The 18,600-nt window shown below is 45.8% G+C and overlaps 1 protein-coding gene across 1 annotated transcript in view; it reads right to left on the reverse strand.

The window, feature by feature from the left end:
- Positions 1-18,600, reverse strand: part of LOC137369576 (delta-type opioid receptor-like) — a 31,574-nt gene that overhangs the window by 12,362 nt on the left and 612 nt on the right. The gene's annotated exons all lie outside the window — the stretch shown is intronic.

The raw sequence follows: 18,600 nt of genomic DNA on the forward strand, positions 1-18,600 counted from the left end.
GAGAGGTCAAGAAGGACAAGCAGGAATAACACATTGTGCTCAAAGGTATAAAGAATGTCATTGGAAACTTTGGCAAGGAAAGTCTGAAGGTTTTGAGAAGGGTGGAAAACACATAAAAGGAAATCAAAGAGTAATGGGAGAGATGGGTATGGTGAACACATTTGAGGAGTTTAGAGAGAAAAGGGTTGGGAAAAATGGATTTTTGTATTTATTGATGTTTTTCTTTTACATACATTCCTGTAATTCTAGACTAATTAACAACAACTTGTATTTATATAGAGCCTTTAGCATTATAAAACATTCCAAGATGCTTTGCATTTTTTTTTACACATTTAGGGTTAAATCCCTAGGTAACAATATATTCTTTTCAACAGAAAACTATCAGCTTCAAATGGCCTATTGTTCATGTTGTAAATGTGTTTTGGCCCACACAGTGGAGGTTTGAAATATTAATTAGCTAATTATTCCAGGAGAGTGTGATTTACAATTCCAAGCATCATCGAGTCTTGTTAGAGGTAGGGCTGGATTTTACCAGCCCCCCAAAGTCGGGGGTCAGAGACCGAGCCGGAGCACTGGTGGGGAGGGGGGAGGAGTAAAGTTTTCAGGGTGGGACAGGGAGGAAGCGGCGAAATCTCTTGCTATTGGTTGAGGGGATGGTGAGAAGGGGTTGAAGGTCATAGTTAATAAAGATCGGGGGGAAAGCTCGGGATCGGAAAAGAAATTTGGGAGGGGCAAAGTGCAATTAATAAACTGATTAGTCATTGGGGGTGTGGGGGAGGGGACTGGAACTTTGAATAAAAGTTTAATTTTTTAAAAAACTGTCACTTTAAAAATTTAAATGCTTCGGAAGGGCCTGAAGCCCTTTAAAAATGGCACCGGCACCTGTGCGGTGGCGCCAGACACCGTTGCCTGGTGCTCGTCCCCTCTACGTCTTCAGGGGCAAGTGTTCTGCCCCATCCATGTACATGAGCCACTGGAAAGCTGGAAAAATCCAGCCCCTTGTGTCGCACTATTCCATTCACACAGCATGAAGCACAACCTGGCAGACTTTTAAGGCCCCTTATCACATGTCAAAAGATATGTCTCAACCTGGGGATTGTGACTTTGAATGATGGCTATTTCTAACTTCTTTGATAAAAGGACATGACGTTTAATTTATTGGAACCCTCTATGAATGATAATCAGTGGGCAAAGACCTCATTACACAGATTGATATTATCAGTTCTTATGGCAGCCAGAATGTGTGTGAACTTTGCAGTCAGTGCTAAAAGACATGAACTTTGTTGATCAGAATTTCTACCCTGTATTATCTGATAATCTTTAAGAAATTACTCTTTATCCCCCATTTACGCTTAGGTGCTTCCAGTGTTACTTTAGTCAACTAAAAGTAGGAGGAAATAGATATCAACTAAAATTACTGTAGTTCTATGTTAAGTAAATTAAAATTAGGACACATTTTTTTTTAATAGTTCAAAATTTGAGACAGAACTTAAAATCAAAGCCTAAATGATTTCTCAAACTAAAGTAATTCTGGTGTTGGGGAGCTATTCAATGCTATCCCTTTACAGGTTGACTCTGTCACTCTGTTAGCATAGAGATGCAACTGACTCTCTACTACATACGTTCCGATGCCTTCTCAAAGTGTAGAAGCTTACACAGACATATATTGTGCTGTTGTGCATTGCTTTAACTACATTTTTTTAACGTAGTTTAGTTTAGTTTAGTTTAGAGATACAGCACTGAAACAGGCCCTTCGGCCCACCGAGTCTGTGCCGACCATCAATCACCCATTTATACTAATCCCAAATTCCTACCACATCCCCACCTGCCCCTATATTTCCCTACCACCTACCTATACTAGGGGCAATTGCTAATGGCCAATTTTCCCTATCAACCTGCAAGTCTTTGGCATGTGGGAGGAAACCAGAGCACCCTGAGGAAACCCACGCAGACACAGGGAGAACTTGCAAACTCCACACAGGCAGTACCCAGAATTGAACCCAGGTCGCTGGAGCTGTGAGGCTGCGGTGCTAACCACTGCGCCACTGTGCCAAATTTTCATTGCACCTCAAACAAAACTACAGTTAACAATTTTGTTATTATTTTTAATATTTCTGATTTAATTTTTAGCTAGAAAACCTATTTCTCGATAAAGCACCGAGGTAGTTTAGCATAATTGGTAATGTGTGTGCTTGTATGAACAGTTTAATTACAGATCACAGATCTGGCTTAAAGAACAGCACAGCTAGGTGCATTGAACCAACTGTGGATAGAAATTTTTTTCTTGCATGATTTTAATTTTTGCATTTCTAATGCTTGCCTTTTGTGTAGGAAATATGATTACATCTTTCTCTAACACTGTTGGATTTAAATAAGGCTCTATTGTAATCTGTACAATACAGAGATTAAAGCCTACATCTGAGTCAACTATTTTGCTTCTGGAGTGCAACAATGGTGTTCATAATCCTCAAATTGCTTCTGTCCTCATTAGGTTGAGGTTGGATATATTAGAAATGTCAATGTTTTAGTAATTTTGGCAATTTGCTGCCAATAAGCACAATGAACAGGTCAGAACCTCTGTTCTGTAAAATAGAAAATATACATGCAGCAATAAAAATAACAAACTGCTTCTACCTGCTACTCATGAGGTCTGAATCTGAAGGAAACTTTAGAAGAAAGTACTTTTATTATTAATGTTGAAAATGGTCCTATTTGCAATGGGCATAATGATCTTTAAGGGAAACATACTGCTGGTATGACTGGCAAAGCTAGCCTGAAGGATGAATTCATAGAGTGTAATAGGGACAGTTTCTTAGAACAATACGTTCTGGAACCAACCCAGGTGCAGGCTATTTTAGACCTAGTAATGTGTAATGAGACAGGATTAATACATGACCTCATAGTAAAGGATCCTCTAGGCAAGAGTGATCATCACATGACAGTCTTGCTACAACTATACAGGGGCATTGGTGAGACTGTACCTAGAGTACTGTGTACAGTTTTGGTTACCGTACTTAGGGAGGGATATATTTGCATTGGAACAAGTTCAGGCAAGGTTCATTAGGCAGATTCCTGGGATGAAGGGGTTGTCTTATGAGCAAAGGTTGAGCAGGTTGGGCCTATATTCATTGGAATTTAGAAGAATGAGAGATGATCTTATTGAGACATATAAGATTCTGAGCGGGCTTGACAGGGTAGATGCTGAATATTTCCCTCGTGGAGGAATCTAGAACTGGGAGGGAACAGTTTAACAGAGATGAGGAGGAATTTCTTCTCTCAGAGGGTCATTAATCTTTGAAACTCTCTACCTCAGAGAGCAGTGGACGCTGGGTCAATGAATATATTCAAGCCTGAGTTAGACAGATTTTTGATCTACATAGGGTGTCAAAGGTTACAGGAGGCAAGCAGGAAAGTGGAGTTAAGGCCACAATCAGATCAGCCATAATCTTATTGAATCGTGGAGCAGGCTCAAGGGGCCGAATGGCTTACTTTTGCTCCTATTTCTTATGATCTTATGAATAGCATGATTTTAGTGAGAGGCTGCCATTCAATGTTACGGGCATCCACCTTGTATTCAATTGGTATGTTTACTGCATAGCTGCAATATCATTAAAATATTGAGAGCACGAATGTGTAGCTGAAATAGCATGAGAATTTTGAGAGAACTCATTATTTTTAATATATAATGGATTCTTGTGCTTATTTCAACAAATGCATTAAAAATGGATGTTTGGGAATAATTACCGGCCAGTAATGTAATTAATGGGTAGAAAGTGATGATGGTCATTTTTTTGGGTGCATAGTCAGTGACACGCAGACAGTATATGCATGAACTGGGAGGCCTGAGGCTTATCCTAAATTGGGCATTGGGTCTTAAGTGAATACTTTGGGCAAACTGTCAGCGCAAGTCATGCCTCCGAAGGCAGTCAATTTCCAAGGGATCAATTTCTGGTCACCTGCCTCACCAGCAACAGCCCTCAAATAAATTCCGGAATGGGGAGGAAAATGGAAATGAGCCAATTGTGGGCTAGCAGTGTCTCTCGGGTACTCTGTGGACCTGGAAAGAGCATTCACGGTCCCACATCAAGCTGTAAAAACATGTTTACATACCTTTTAGTCACATCCATGACAGGAAAACCACAGTAGAGCTCAGGACAGCCCAATTAGGCAGATGAATCCTAACAAAGGCATTCAGCCTCTCATTAACTTATGCAAGGGGCCTAACTCCTGTTTTAGGGAACCATCAGGGACCCTGAAATATCGCCTGACCAAATATGCGATTGAACATATTTCAGGCATCCTTGCTTATCAATTTTCAAGGCATAAATTTTGGACCACTTGCATTGTCAGCTATAGCCCTCAGGTAAGTCCCAATGGGGGAGGAAAATGCCCCACATAATTGGTATTTTCGTCCTTGTTTCCTGCCCAGAAAATGAGTGCAGTGGGGTCTAATTTCTACTCCTAAATGTCAAACTGCATCATCCCAAAATTAGATTGCTTTCTCTCTGATACAATAAATATACAAATACTAGCAGATTGATCCATGCCATTGCTCAAGGTGAATTAGAGGATAGCTGTTTTATAATACTAAAGGTGTTGTGGAATGTAACCCTACGTGTTATCAGTACCAGTGCTTTATAGTGATAGAATAAATTAAATTCCATTTTTAATACTACGTATTCTGAGATTTTTACTGATGCCTTGAGAATTAAAATTTGTGACTTTCTCCATTATTCCTTAAAAACAGTAGGCAAGAATACCATATGAGAGATAGGCAGCTGGGCTGTGAAATCGGGTTCCATAGTGCTGCTGGTGCCATTGCTACAGAAGCTCGAAACCCAAAAAATGCCAGCTGGAATGTTTCCGGCCATTTCCAGCACGGCCCATGCGGTGCACCCTGACTGTATGGAAGCTAGTGCAGGCCTGCCATCTGTGCACTGGAACCCTGCAGAGTAGGCAGATTGTGACATTAAACAAGTCTCTAATGCTGTTTTGGCGCACCAGCAGCTATTTTGGATTTCGCAGGTCCAGTTAATGCCCTGCTCTAATCCCTCACAGCTGAACATGTGTTCAGCTGTACGAGGGACCCATCCACCCCCCACAACTAGTGCTATTTAAAGGGCTAACTATGGGACTCCCAGATGAGGTATTTTGACTTTCTTTTGCTGGTACAGAGTTAGTGAAAGTACTGTGTTGTGTAATTGGAGGAGTTTTGCAGACTTCTTGCATTTACAAGAGAGTATTGTTGGATTTTGTTAAGGAGTGCAGAGCAGTTGCAAAGCCTGTCAGGAGAAAGCCTGCTTCAGTAATGAGGGCTATAGTTTCAGCACCTCTTGAGTTGCAGAATGACTTGGCATTGGAGTAAAAGCAGCAGAGAGGGGAAGCCTAGAGTTGGGGGGGGGGGGGGGTTCTTTAGGGAGCACTTCTCCTACCTCTACCTCAGCCGAAAAGCAATGTGAGAGGTGCCTGTGCTTCACCAAGGAGGTGGTCACTGAACAGGATCGCCGCCTACAACCCCAATTGCAGCCGCACAGTAGGGCGAGGACAGTGCTTCTATTCGCCTTCAAGATCACCGTTGCCCTATATTTCTACACCAACAGATCCTTCCAGGCAGGAGCAGGCAACATTAGTAACATCTCACAGTTCTCTGTGCATCGCTACATCAAGGAAGTTGTAGCTGCTCTGTATAAAAGGAAAGGGGACTTCATTGTGTTCTCAATGACTGGAGAGTAGGATTCCCAATGGTGCTGGGTGCCATCGACCGCACACATAGGGCTCTGCGGGCCCCATATGTTAGTGGGAAAATGTCCCACAACCGCAAGGGCTATCACTCCATTAATGAGCAGTTGGTGTGTGGATATGATCAGAAGTCCCTGTTGGTGAATGCCCGCTATCTTGGCAGCCGCATCCTGCGACAGGCAGCCACACCTGCCATCTTTAGCCCACCAGGAAGATCCAGAGAGTGTTTGCTAGGTAACTGGGTAACTGGGTAACCTGTTATACATCTGGCTCATGACCCCCCTCTGCCACCCAAGCAATTGAGGACAGCACCCCTACAATGACTGCCATACAGCCACCAGTAACATCATGAAGCAAACCATCAGCAAATTGAAACAATGGTCCCACCTCCTGGACTGCTCAGGGTGAGCTATCCAGTACTCACCAGAGCATGTCTCCACATTCATGGTGGTCTGCTGTGTCCTCCACAATCTTGTTATAATGAGGGTATAGCCCTAACCACCAGCCATCCAGAGGGTACATCAGGAGAAAGAAGAGGAGGAAGAGAGGGAGGAGAACGAGGAAGAGGAGGAAGGGAAGAGGCATCCGGGACCACTTGACTCTGGATGGGCTATCCACAAGCAGATACTCAGACACTGGTTCTCTTGAGATGTGAGTCCCATATCACAGTTCCCCCACAAGAGTTCACCTTTCAATCAGTCTGCTATGCACCATTGCAGCATCCTCTGCACAGAACTCATCTGCAACCTTATCCTCTGGTGAACTGACACATGAACTGCCCCTACCCCATGGTCTGGCTGCAGCTCACTTGTGTCGGGCTCCCCACATGCTGATCCTGACTCTATACTACCCTCTAATGTATGTGCAGTGCCAGTATTTGAGCTGGTGGCTGTAAGTGTCAGATCAAGTGACGGTGCTTCTTCATCAAAGGTCTGGATTAGCACTTGTTTTCCATGAAGAGGCTGCACTGTCTGGCCAGGTGGCAAATCTTGTGTATCTGAAAGCAGAAATGCAGAAGGAGAGAGTTGAGGTGAGGAAGTTGTGGAGTGGGGGGGGGGGGGGGGGGGATGGTGGGTGGGGGAGTGGGGGTGTGGGGTGGAAAACAAGAGGTCCATGGTCACATCATCTGCAGCTTGTACTTCATGCCAGATAGCAGGGTGAGGGTGAAATGGATTTGAGAAGGTGCTTGATGCAGAAACATACCATTGTCGTAAATGTTCTTGGTGACACTAGATGCAATGTCCTCAGTCTCAGCCATGCCCATGATGTGGTGTACCATCTCTTCCTGATGGCTCAGGAGATGCAGGCATGCCTGTTTCCCGCCAGTTCTCTGCTCCCCCCGGCAGTTATATGCAACCTTGTCCTGCATGAGAGAGGGAAGAATGTCAGTGAGTGTGTTACTGTGTGTTTGGGGGATGTGGCTGCCATAGCTGAATAGCTCAAGTTTTGAGAAAGCAGAAAGAGGTGGGTGTGAGGCTGGCAGCATTGGTAAGTGTGTGCAAGTGTGGTGGAGCATCTGGATGTTAGGCATGAATCCCAATTGCTGATGTGTGAGTTATGGGGGTGTAGTACATTGAGCAGCTTGACTGGTTGGTGGTGAGGTGGGTCGGAGATGTCATCTGAAGATGCAGTCAACTGACCTTGAAGTCACTGAACCTTTTCTGGCACTGCAGCCAGGTCCTTGGGGCCAGACTCTGGGAATTGACTCCCTTGGTCAACTGCTCCCATTCTCTTCTCAGGGTTTGCCTTGAGGGCCTCCTGGCTCCCTGTGGAATCTTTTGATTTCCATCACTGAGGCCTCTAGCAATGCATCAAGAAACTTGGGAGCCAACTCTCTGGCCTGTTGCCTTTTTTTGCTGTCCTGTACCTTCCAGCCAAGCCTTCTTGAGCCAGTTGCAGCAGCTTCTGTTGCATGAGTGCAGGTCGCCTTCAAGAGGGACAGGCTGTCTTTAGGAGGTCCAGACGAGCTGTGTGTCATGCTAGCCACACACGCATCTGGGCCCCCTGCTGAGTGTACAGCCAGGCAGCAGTGCATTTCGTGCTGGGCTGCACACTGTAATCATTTAGATGAGCAGGCAGCACAAACTTTGCATGCTGCCTGCCTCAATGAGACCAGACACACGGCAATCATACACCGTGATCCCCATGCCTAATATCAGGCCAAATTCAATCTTTCCTCCCTGATGTTGAGCATTACTGGGGAGAGAGAGTTCATGAGGTTCAGCTGTCTTGGGCTTTGAACAAAGAACAAAGAAAATTACAGCACAGGAACAGGCCCTTCGGCCCTCCAAGCCTGCGCCGATCCAGATCCTCTATCTAAACCTGTCGCCTATTTTCTAAGGGTCTGTATCTCTTTACTTCCTGCCCATTCATGTATCTGTCTAGATACATCTTAAAAGACGCTATCATGCCGCGTCTACCACCTCCGCTGGCAAAGCGTTCCAGGCACCCACCACCCTCTGCGTAAAGAACTTTCCACGCATATCCCCCCTAAACTTTTCCCCTTTCACTTTGAACTCGTGTCCCCTTGTAATTGAATCCCCCACTCTGGGAAAAAGCCTCTTGCTATCCACCCTGTCTATACCTCTCATGATTTTGTACACCTCAATCAGGTCCCCCCTCAACCTCCGTCTTTCTAATGAAAATAGTCCTAATCTACTCAACCTCTCTTCATAGTTAGCACCCTCCATACCAGGCAACATCCTGGTGAACCTCCTCTGCACCGTCTCCAAAGCATCCACATCCTTTTGGTAATGTGGCAACCAGAACTGCACGCAGTATTCCAAATGTGGCCGAAAAAAAGTCCTATACAACTGTAACATGACCTGCCAACTCTTGTACTCAATACCCCGTCCGATGAAGGAAAGCATGCCGTATGCCTTCTTGACCACTCTATTGACCTGCGTTGCCACCTTCAGGGAACAATGGACCTGAACACCCAAATCTCTCTGTACATCAATTTTCCCCAGGACTTTTCCATTTACTGTATAGTTCACTCTTGAATTGGATCTTCCAAAATGCATCACCTCGCATTTGCCCTGATTGAACTCCATCTGCCATTTCTCTGCCCAACTCTCCAGTCTATCTATATTCTGCTGTATTCTCTGACAGTCCCCTTCACTATCTGCTACTCCACCAATCTTAGTGTCGTCTGCAAACTTGCTAATCAGACCACCTATACTTTCCTCCAAATCATTTATGTATATCACAAACAACAGTGGTCCCAGCACGGATCCCTGTGGAACACCACTGGTCACATGTCTCCATTTTGAGAAACTCCCTTCCACTACTACTCTCTGTCTCCTGTTGCCCAGCCAGTTCTTTATCCATCTAGCTAGTACACCTTGGACCCCATGCGCTTTCACTTTCTCCATCAGCCTACCATGGGGAACCTTATCAAACGCCTTACTGAAGTCCATGTATACGACATCTACAGCCCTTCCCTCATCAATCAACTTTGTCATTTCCTCAAAGAATTCTATTAAGTTGGTAAGACATGACCTTCCCTGCACAAAACCATGTTGCCTATCACTGATAAGCCCATTTTCTTCCAGATGGGAATAGATCCTATCCCTCAGTATCTTCTCCAGCAGCTTCCCTACCACTGACGTCAGGCTCACCAGTCTATAATTACCTGGATTATCCCTGCTACCCTTCTTAAACAAGGGGACAACATTAGCAATTCTCCAGTCCTCCGGGACCTCACCCGTGTTTAAGGATGTTGCAAAGATATCTGTTAAGGCCCCAACTATTTCCTCTCTTGCTTCCCACAGTAACCTGGGATAGATCCCATCCGGACCTGGGGACTTGTCCACCTTAATGCCTTTTAGAATACCCAACACTTCCTCCCTCCTTATGCTGACTTGACCTAGAGTAATCAAACATCTGTCCCTAACCTCAACATCCGTCATGTCCCTCTCCTCGGTGAATCCCGATGCAAAGTACTCATTTAGAATCTCACCCATTTTCTCTGACTCCACGCATAACTTTCCTCCTTTGTCCTTGAGTGGGCCAATCCTTTCTCTAGTTACCCTCTTGCTCCTTATATATGAATAAAAGGCTTTGGGATTTTCCTTAACCCTGTTTGCTAAAGATATTTCATGACTCCTTTTAGCCCTCTTAATTCCTCGTTTCAGATTGCGCCTACAATCCCGATATTCTTTCAAAGCTTCGTCTTTCTTCAGCCGCCTAGACCTTATGTATGCTTCCTTTTTCCTCTTAGCTAGTCTCACAATTTCACCAGTCATCCATGGTTCCCTAATCTTGCCATTTCTACCCCTCATTTTCACAGGAACATGTCTCTCCTGCACGCTAATCAACCTCTCTTTAAAAGCCTCCCACATATCAAATGTGGATTTACCTTCAAACAGCTGCTCCCAATCTACATTCCCCAGCTCCTGCCGAATTTTGGTATAGTTGGCCTTCCCCCAATTTAGCACTCTTCCTTTAGGACCACTCTCGTCTTTGTCCATGAGTATTCTAAAACTTACGGAATTGTGATCACTATTCCCAAAGTAGTCCCCGACTGAAACGTCAACCACCTGGCCCGGCTCATTCCCCAACACCAGGTCCAGTATGGCCCCTTCCCGAGTTGGACTATTTACATACTGCTCTAGAAAACCCTGCTGGATGCTCCTTACAAATTCTGCTCCATCTAGACCTCTAACACTAAGTGAATCCCAGTCAATGTTGGGAAAATTAAAATCTCCTATCACCACCACCCTGTTGCTCCTACAGCTTTCCATAATCTGTTTACATATTTGTACCTCTATCTCATGCTCACTGTTGGGAGGCCTGTAGTACAGCCCCAACATTGTTACCACACCCTTCCTATTTCTGAGTTCTGCCCATATTGCCTCACAGCTCGAGTCCTCCATAGTGCCTTCCTTCAGCACAGCTGTAATATCCTCTTTGACCAGTAATGCAACTCCTCCACCCCTTTTACCTCCCTCTCTATCCCGCCTGAAGCATCGGTATCCTGGGATATTTAGTTGCCAATCATGCCCTTCCCTTCACCAAGTCTCAGTAATAGCAATAACATCATACTCCCAGGTACTAATCCAAGCCCTAAGTTCATCTGCCTTACCTATTACACTTCTTGCATTAAAACAAATACACCTCAGACCACCAGTCCCTTTGCTTTCATCATCTGCTCCCTGCCTACTCTTTCCCTTAGTCACGCTGACTTCATTATCTAGTTCCTGACAGGTTTTAGTTACTACATCCTTACTCTCCACTGACCTCATTTGGTTCCCATCCCCCTGCCACATTAGTTTAAACCCTCCCCAACAGCGTTAGCAAAAGCACCCCCAAGGACATTGGTTCCAGTCCGGCCCAGGTGTAGACCATCCAATTTGTAATAGTCCCACCTCCCCCAGAACCGGTCCCAATGTCCCAAAAATCTGAACCTCTCCCTCCTGCACCATCTCTCAAGCCACGCATTCATCCTGACTATTCTTTCATTTCTACTCTGACTATCACGTGGCACTGGTAGCAATCCTGAGATTACTACCTCTGAGGTCCTACTTTTTAACTTGGCTCCTAACTCCCTAAGTTCTGCTTGTAGGACCTCATCCCGTTTTTTACCTATATCATTGGTGCCTATGTGCACAACGACAACTGGCTGTTCACCCTCCCCCTTCAGAATATTCTGCAGCCGATCTGAGACATCCCTGACCCGTGCACCTGGGAGGCAACATATCATTCGCGAGTCTCGTTTTCGACTAGAGGAGCGTTCTGGAGTTAGGCAGAACTGGAGTGGAGTGCTGTGGTTAGACAGTGTAGTGGAGGCAGAATCTGCCATTTAGCAGAACTGGAGTTGGTGGGCAGAATTTTATTTGGACAGCATGGGTAATGGCGGCAGCACTGGAAGCGGGTGCCACTGCTGCACGAGCCACATGCGGCCAGCCGAACACTATCACGCAGCAGCCGACCAATTAATGAGGTGAGGGGCCTGTCCAATTGACGACCAGGGGCAAGCAATGAGGCACCGATAGTGCAGTCACCTGCCTGAACAGCAGGTGCTGGCGCCATCTTTAAAGAACTGCCAGCTCTGCTTGCAGTTGTTCCTTGTTGCTGAAGGAGTGCTGAAGAGCCCTGTGGCAGAACTGAACCCCACTGCACCCCTGTGCCTCAAATGATGATTCCTGCAGCACTGTGCCTGAAGTAAAAACCCCTGCACTCCTGCTTCTGAAGAGAAGATGCAATGGGCGAACCAGGAGCCTGCTGCCACCATAGCAAAGGGAAAACACTGGGTGGCGTCACGATTTAGTCATGCTCCCTGCAGTTTCTCCACCAGGCTGCAATGGCAAGATGGGAGGTTTGTTCCCAAGGGATGGAAGGAAGAGAGTATCCCACCTAACCATGTAAGCCTGGACAGAGAGTGCAGAGAAAGTCAGCAGCCAAGGATCACCCCCGAAATGGGTGCAGCACCGCAAACGGGTCAAGGCTCCACAAGGCTGAGTCCTCCATGCCGCTCCCCTCTTTGGGGCTTGCATGGGCATTGCGGGATGGTGCGCTAGATGGGGAGGGAGTAAGCACCCAGGCTGAGGCAAGTGGGTGTGGCAGCAGCATGTCCTATCAAATGCATGGTGGCATCTCGGCCACAGCTGTCTTTGCTGACCCCCACCACATCCCTTGAGAGCGGATGCATGGAGGAGGCATTTGGAAGCCGCCATCATGGGCCGAGGGGCTGCCAACTGCATAAGTTATTGTGCCAGTCTTCGTGGGAAAACCAGCAGTGTTCCTCCTTTTGTTTGCAGGAGAAACAGGCACACAATAACAAGGAATGGGCCAAGACTGATGGTGGCACCCCAGACATACGTGCTCTGACCCTGGTAGAGGAGAAGGCCCTGGAACTGTCTGGGTCACAGGGCGGCCAAGCAATTGTTGATGGCGAGACAGGAGTGTCAACCCAAGAGAGTGAGTGAATGATTGTAGGGGCGCAAGGGTGCATCTGGTCGACACATGAAGCATAGTGCTCATGTATCCATCACTGGACATATGGAGCTCTATATCAGATATGGTTGGGATGAGGAGATGTGAAACCCTTAACCCCTAAATGTTTGTGTTCTTTCATGCAGGTCTCAGTATTCCTGAACGACGCTTTGCCACGAAGACCAGGGATGTCGTTATTCTACCTGTGAGGAGGAGGGGGGATCCTCAGAGGGTGCACCCTCACATCATTCCCCTGCACCCTCCACCAGCACAGATACTCTCACTGGTGGGTATGTATTCGCAAGTAGCTTCAGGGTCACAAGCTGGTGAGCACATCACAGACATGCCCGAGTAGCTGACAGAGGCTGTGACAGCCGAGTTCACGGACAGTCGGAGGACTGTGGAAGGCCAGGCTCATGCTGAGCCCCAGGCTGATAGCGAGCCTCTGGAGTTGTCAGCAACACAGGGGATACTATAGTTGTAGCAAAAGTTAAGAGAAATCTAGTAGCGATGACAGTGGCTATGCATAGCCATGAGCCGACAATGGAGGAGTCCGTCCAAACCATGTCTCGGGCGTATGTGTGCATGGATTCCTCCTTCGAGAGATTGGCAATGATCATAGAGAGCCAGCTCCAGCAGACCAGTCAGTGGATGCCAGTGATGTGCTCAGACATGCATGCCATTGACTTGTCCATGAACTCTATGTAGCAGAGGCAAGGCGAGAGGGGACAAGGCACCTGGAGTCTCCACCATCCTCCTCAGGTCAGCAGGGAGGTGCCTCACAAGAGAGGTGCAGCGGTTGTATTCCCCTTCTGGGAGTCTCTCTCAGGGCGCTCCAAGTGTGGACAGCAGCTCCTCAGCCTCCCTGCCAGTGACCCCAGCTCCAGTAGCTGCGGCAACAGAGGAGGATCCTGCACCCCCTCAGAATGCTGGAGGCCAACAGCCACCAAGGTCAACCCAGGCTATGGGGCAATCTGCTCATCAGCCTGTCTCCATTCCAGCTGCAAGCGCAGGGGTCACACCTTGTCGGAGCACATATAAGCTTGTTAAGAAGAGCACCTAGACGCACTTGGGGTTCACAGATGTTTAGAATTTGCACGTATAAAGCCTTTCTGCAATAATACTTATTGTTCTTAGTCATCCGTTCATTTCTTGCTGCCTAATCAGATGTCATGTCCAGCCTTGCTCCCTCAATGTGCTGTTAGTGTTGGGATTGGGCAGCTCCTCACCTTTGTCTGTGTGCTGTGAACCTGGGCAAAGGGTGATGGAGTGTAAGCTGAATGAGATAACAGCAGGTCTGCATTAAGGTAGGTTTTTATTGCACTGATAGTTCTGAAGAAGGGTCACTGACCTGAAACTGTGTGATGGATATTGTTTTGCCTCCAAAGTGGTGTCTACAGCACATGCACCACGCACTTCTGGAGCTGTCTGTGCCAAATGCCATATTGGTAAGGGCGTTAGCACGCGCACAGGGATCGTTCATCAGAAGTATGCAGAGTAGACCGATCATGATGTCAATCAGCGTGTAGCACTGGTATGATATGGCGCTGTCATTTTGGAGCTCAAGACTTCAGCTAAAACCCTCTCTCAACCTCGCACAACTGAACACATATTCAGCAGTAGGATGGGCCTCCTACCAGTGCTGTTTAAGGGGATTATCAACTATTTTCAGGTTGGTTGATCATTTATTTCTACTGGCTCTTTCTGCAATTGTACAAACGTTTGGTAGTTTATAGAGTTTTTCAAAGTTGCTGAAGTCTGTAGGGAGTGGTGTAGCACATGAAGAAATTCGTTCTGACTTAAGGGATTCTGCACAAACTACTTGCTCCCAGACATGAGTGCAGTAGTATGCATTCCCCTTGGAATATAGCATGCCAGATAGAATGAGCTAGGTGATAAAGAGCAGGACAAGCTTCTGGAAAAAGAGAAGAGCTCTTAGAAGGAGGCCATATCTGCCTAGCATATTCAGGGAGGAATTCTCCTACCTGAACCTCAGCGAGGAACAGTGTGCCAGACATCTCTGCTTCACTAAGAAGTTGCTCACAGAAAACTGCTATGAGGGTGAGGACAGTATTTCCAATGGCTGTGAAGGTGACTGTGGCCAAGAACTTTTATGTGTCTGGCTCCTTCCAGGCTGGAACAAGCAATTTTTGCAACATTTCCCAGTCCACTGTGAATGGTTGGATAAGGGTGGTCACTGAGGCTCTTTATGCAAAGAGAGCTGAATACATTTCATTCTCTTGCCAGAGAGAAGCGAGTGAGTACCCAACTTCACAAGGATTGATGGCTTCCCCATGGTACGGGGAGTCAATGACGCCTCACACATGTCAATTCTGAGATGGACTGCAACAGCAATGCATTCAACTTCCCTCAACATCCAGCTGATGTGTGACCATACTCAGTGTATCGCTGGTCAATGGTGGGTATCCTGGCAGCAATCAAAATGCCTTCATTCTGTGACAGTCCATTACACCATCTGCATTTCAGCCACCACAACAAACCAGAGGTTAGATAGTGGTGGACAAGGGCTATTGCTGACCACACGACTCATGACTCCAGTGTGCAATCTGAACATGGTACCAGTGAATGTAACCCCAATTCCCCACTCACCAACAGTCCCATATCTTACCTTCCCTCTGTTACTGATCACCACAGCATCAGCTTGGCTAAAGCACTGAAATAAAAACCACCACAAAACAAACTTTCCAAACCAAGTTTATAAATCAAACATTGCCATATTGCATGCGAAAGTCGACAAATCATGCATTCCTTCTGTGTATCTTTGCCTGTCCTAATGCTCCTATGTAGTGCTATCCCAGTGGCTGCAGCATAGCTGGTGAAAAGGCTACTGACTTTCAATGGAGGAGACTGCAGATGGCCTTAAGGACAACTTCAAGCAGCTCTGGCATTAGAAGGCCAGCTTTGGACTGCTCCACCTCACTATGGATGACAGCAACCATGGATGGCTGGCTAACAGGGAACAGCAAGGTCTCTGGTAGCGTGGCAGTGGGAGCACAAATCCTCCTCTCCTCCTCCCCACCTCCTCCACAAAGGACTCCAGTGCACCATCCAAGAATCTTGGAACATTCTCTTTCGCTAGTTGCACCATAATTCACTCTTCTTCCTGCTCAGACTCTCTTCCACAAAAGTTCCTGCTGCAGTCAGAATGCATTTCCTTTTTAAGAGATGCAGGCTGGCTTTAAGTAGTGCAGGCCAGCTTTAACTGGAACCAGCCTCACACAATCTTGGGTGCCAGTGAATTTAGTGCATTAGTCACACATCATGATCCCTGCACCTGTTTTCAGGGTCTATTGAATTTTGCCTCCTAAGTATTTACATGCTAATATCACAACGTAATGTCAAGGTATTTTTGTTCAAGGAATACAAGGCTAACTCAATGCATTCAAACAAATATTCACAAGTTTAAATTTCTAATAAATTTCAGTGCACTCCACTCTGTTGCCATAATCACCAAATATCCATTGCTATATCCATTCTTGCAATTCATCATCCAGGTCTATCTAGTATCAAAAGGAAAATACACCTGGCCATATGGATGTATAGATTGTATGACCTTTTGTACGATAACGCGGTGGTTATCTTACTGGACTAGGACTCCAGAGACCTGGAATAATAATCTGGAGACATGGGTTCAAATCCCACCATGCCAGCTGAGGAACTTAAATTCAGTTAATTAAATAAGGCTGGAATAAAAAACTAGTTTCAGTAATGGTCACCATGAAACTACCAGATTGTTGCAAAGACCCGTCTGGCTCATTAATGTCCCATAGGGAAGCAAATTTTCTGTCCTTACCTGGCCTGGACTATATGTGACTCCAGATCCACAGCAATGTGGTTGACTCTTAACTGCCCTCTGAAGTGGCCTAGCAAGTCACTCAGTTCTGAAGAAGGGTCACTGACCTGAAACGTTAACTCTGCCTCTCTCTCCACAGATGCTGCCAGACCTGCTGAGTATTTCCAGTGTTTCTTGTTTTTATTAGGGATGAACAATAATTGCTGGCCTTGCAATAATGTCCACATCCCTTTCATGAATAAAAAACCCAGCATATCCCTCCCTATAAGATGCAAAGTGTTCTGTTATTGAGCGAACAGTTGGCATAGTGTGGGTATATCATTCAATTCAATCAACATAGTAAAATCCAAAGAAAATGCTGCGCATTGACTTCACAGTGGACATTCTTGGGAGGAATAGTTTTGACTTCTGCCAAAAGTCGGCAGAGTGGTCAATCAGCCCGCACAAAGAGAGACAAAAACTATTTTGAGGTTCAGTTCTTATTTGAATGTAATGACAGAGCTGCAGGCACCAAAGGGCCACTCCACTACAGCTCGCCAGTTGTGGGAGGGCAGAAAATGAGCCAATCTTAAACTGAGCCTGCCGGCAGGTCAGGCCAAATAGGGAGGAGCCAATCCCAGGGTGGAGTTTGGAATGGGAGGAAAGATGGTGAGCATGGGTCAGTAGCGGGCTGCAGTATTTTTGTTGAGCCTGCTACAAATGGGCAGAGCATGACCTTTTTTTAGCTGTTAATGGGATGTGGGCATCATTGGCAAGGCCAGCATTTATTGCCCGTCCGTAGTTGTTCTTGAGAAGATGGTGGTGAGCCAGAAAATTGTAAACAAGGATCCTGAATTACATATCTAAGCATCTTCTCACCTCAAACAGGCAGGTATAATGCTTGCCCATTTGCAGTCCTATCTGAAAATTGCACTGTGCGGCCTTTGGGCTTCACTCGGGTGTAGCGCCCCACCCCCACCTCAATTTTCAACTGCTGATCTCCTATTTTTCAGACAAGAATAAGGGTGGCCAGCAGCTGAAAATTCTCTCTCCCCACCCCCACCCCCACCCCCCCCAACCCCCTCAACCCCCCATTATTAATTTTGGAGCCAACGTTAGTAGCTGATTAACTTCAGCTGGGATTTGGATTGTTAGGACAGTGGGGTACAGCACACTCTAAGGAACCACTTTCTACATAATGGAGAAGTTAGTGTTTATTGAGGGGGGAGCATATTTATGTATGATTACATGCATCATTGGCAATCTCTTTTTACAATACCAGCTCTTATGTGCAACATAAAATAGATATGCCTCACATACCAACTCGTTACACAAATTAATACATCTTTAATTAAAATAGAAAAAGCTGGAAGCATTCAGCAAGTCAGGCAGCACTGCTGGCAAAACAAAGGTCGGGTTAACATTTCAGGTCGATGACCTTTCGTCAGATGCTGCCTCACCTGCTGTGTTTCCAGCATTTTCTGCTTTCATTTCAGATTTCCGGCATATGCAGTATTTTTTGTAAACACACCTGAATCTCTCTCGGCATAAAATTGTTAACACGGTTTCAACATCAGCCTCTAACTAATGTATATGTATTTTTACAGTTGCATTTAAGACAGATCATTGTGCAAGGACTTGGATTAATCTGTCGGTCCAGAAACACTACTGATTGCTCCCATCTGGGGGCGTTGCAATTCTAAAACGAGTCGTTTTGTCCCATTTAACATATTTAAGGGTTTATCGATGTTCGTCTAATTATGTTAAATGTGTGTTATTTCAATATAGCCATTAACAGTGGATAACAAGGGAGATTAAATCTGGTTGAGTCATTTTCAAAAATCTTTGGTCCTTTTGGTAAGTAATAAAATGAGTACAGAAGTTGCATTGAACCTGAATTCTCTGTAACAGCAGTGCCTGTAAGGACTACTAATCTACATCCTGCTATGAACCATTTTAATCCCACATCACAAAGGTTGCACCTATGTAATTGATTTACATTGAGACATTTGTACCAATTTACTTTCCTGTCACTATTTACTTTAACACTTAACGCAGTCGCTAGATTTTCCCTGCGCCCTTTGATTCTTCCGAAACTTTAACTTCAACATTCTACTCAGGAAATCAAAGGG

This window comes from Heterodontus francisci, chromosome 5 (genome assembly GCF_036365525.1).
Source record: "Heterodontus francisci isolate sHetFra1 chromosome 5, sHetFra1.hap1, whole genome shotgun sequence".
Taxonomy (NCBI): Eukaryota; Metazoa; Chordata; class Chondrichthyes; order Heterodontiformes; family Heterodontidae; genus Heterodontus; species Heterodontus francisci.